This window comes from Tachysurus vachellii, chromosome 11 (genome assembly GCF_030014155.1).
Source record: "Tachysurus vachellii isolate PV-2020 chromosome 11, HZAU_Pvac_v1, whole genome shotgun sequence".
In the NCBI taxonomy this organism is placed as follows: domain Eukaryota; kingdom Metazoa; phylum Chordata; class Actinopteri; order Siluriformes; family Bagridae; genus Tachysurus; species Tachysurus vachellii.
The window spans coordinates 2,220,001-2,222,152 of record NC_083470.1 but is presented as its reverse complement, the minus strand read 5'-3'; the positions used below and the strand labels follow the sequence as shown (position 1 = coordinate 2,222,152).

At 38.8% G+C, this 2,152-nt stretch overlaps 1 protein-coding gene across 1 annotated transcript in view; it reads right to left on the bottom strand.

Moving 5' to 3' along the window:
* Nucleotides 1–1,976: 1,976 nt before the first annotated feature.
* The window catches only part of sec22bb (SEC22 homolog B, vesicle trafficking protein b), a 7,949-nt gene continuing 7,773 nt past the window's right edge, over nucleotides 1,977–2,152 (bottom strand). The window contains exon 5 of the mRNA XM_060882023.1: nucleotides 1,977–2,152. This exon is cut by the window's right edge and continues 1,033 nt beyond it. The gene's annotated coding sequence lies outside the window, so the exon portion shown is untranslated.

Sequence of the window (2,152 nt, the reverse complement as noted above, 5' to 3'; positions counted from 1 at the left end):
CTACACACTATACACACTATACACACTATACACACTATACACACTGTACACATCATCTCTGAAGCCCTCTCTACAAGACAACAACGTACCCAGTAATAATGTCATATACTTCCTACGGCACTGACAGTATATTCAATAGAGCGCCATGTTGGATTTAAATCCTTCTTTTCTACAGTAAATAAACTTTCCTTCACTCAACATTGTCTCTACACTGGACGTACAAACACCCAGTAGATCGTCTGGTATCCAGTTTCCTTCTTTCTACTTTAATGCAATATACACATCAGGGTGCGACATAGAAACTGTTTAACGCTCTAAATTTCTACTATTTCCCGTTCATTTTTAAATAGACTAAAAATGCTGGTTACATCCTGTACATTGCCCTGTATATCTATCTGATGGACAGTCATTCGGTGTTCACTTCCCTTTTCTCTGTTTAACCGCACCACACAATTGTCTGAAGTTCATTTTGCTGTACTGCAGATCCATTGAGTGATACTGCAGTGATAAAACGCTCTATGTGGCTCCGTCTAGTGGATCCTATGTCCTTTATGATCCATTTCTACAAAGCTTTAGTGCCCAGGGTTGCATTAAGGGATCAGATCCTCACTCAAGTGCACTAAACTGATTAGAACCACTATAATCTACTGGACTATATTCTCAGTCTTCTCCTCATATGTGTACTATAGGCTACTAATATAATATAATATACTAATTCACTCTGTAAGATTTTACACAACCACAATAACTCACGGCATCTTACAAAAAGCTTTGTCTTATTCTATTTTTAATGAAAAGAGTGTGTGGCAAAGGCATTGCATTAATATACATCTAAAAGTGCACTATATGGTGTGTGGTATAGGGTTCATGAGTTCAGAACAGAGTTGTAGAGCTAGCTGATGTTAATGCTGGTGTTATGGCGCCCTCTGGTGAGAATAAAGTGGTACAGCAAGGGTTAAAAATAAATTATTCTTATTTTCAGCCTGATGCTCTCTGGGGTTCATTCATTCTCTCACTCATTCATCTTCTACCGCTTATCCGAACTACCTCGGGTCACGGGGAGCCTGTGCCTATCTCAGGCGTCATCGGGCATCAAGGCAGGATACACCCTGGACGGAGTGCCAACCCATCACAGGGCACACACACACACACACTCTCATTCACTCACACACTAAGGACAATTTTCCAGAGATGCCAATCAACCTACCATGTATGTCTTTGGACCAGGGGAGGAAACCGGAGTACCCAGAGGAAACCCCCGAGGCACGGGGAGAACATGCAAACTCCACACACACAAGGTGGAGGTGGGAATCGAACCCCCAACCCTGGAGGTGTGAGGAGAACGTGCTAACCACTAAGCCACCGTGCACCCTGGCTCTCTGGGTTTTTTTTTTTTTGTAAATAATAATAATAATAATAATTTTATCATTTTATATTTCTGTTCTCAAAGAAATCTAGAAATCTAGAAAAAAAGTCACTTGTATATAAATACAATTCTAACACAATATACAGTCAAGTGCCTTTACATTTAAGCATTAAAAAAAATCCCAGACTTTTCCAAACCTCCAAATCATTTGTTATGGGACCTGGTGATCACCTTTGGGGTTCTATTTTCATGTGTGTGTGTGTGTGTGTGTGTGTGTGTGTGTGTGTGTGTGTGTGTGCGTGTGTGTGTGTGGATGAAAAACCAGTGTATGGATGGATTGATGTTACAGGATTTGATCAAATTTGTTCCTTATTTTTTCCCCCCAGTTATTGAACCATCATTTTTTCCTGTTATCACCCCTGATGTCCCTGATGTCTATCCTGGGTTTTGGATCAGATTTTAGGTGGATTTTTTTTTTTTTACTTTTACAAAAAGATTCACATCATGTAAGGATTTCGGACATTATAGAATAAAAAAAAAATCAATCTAATTCCATGAATAAAACTAAAACAAAAAACTTTTTTTTAAAGAAATCTTCACTTTGCAGCTCTTTTCTTGCAGGAAAGTTTTATTAGTTGAACTTTAACATTTCTTTTTGAATTTTATTTCCTACACATTTCATTCTTCTGCACTGTTGGAGTCGAGCCTCAAAGCAACTCAGAATTCATTTCAAACAGAACAACAAACGAAACGTCTGGAGTTTATTAGAGTAGACAGTGAAACTGC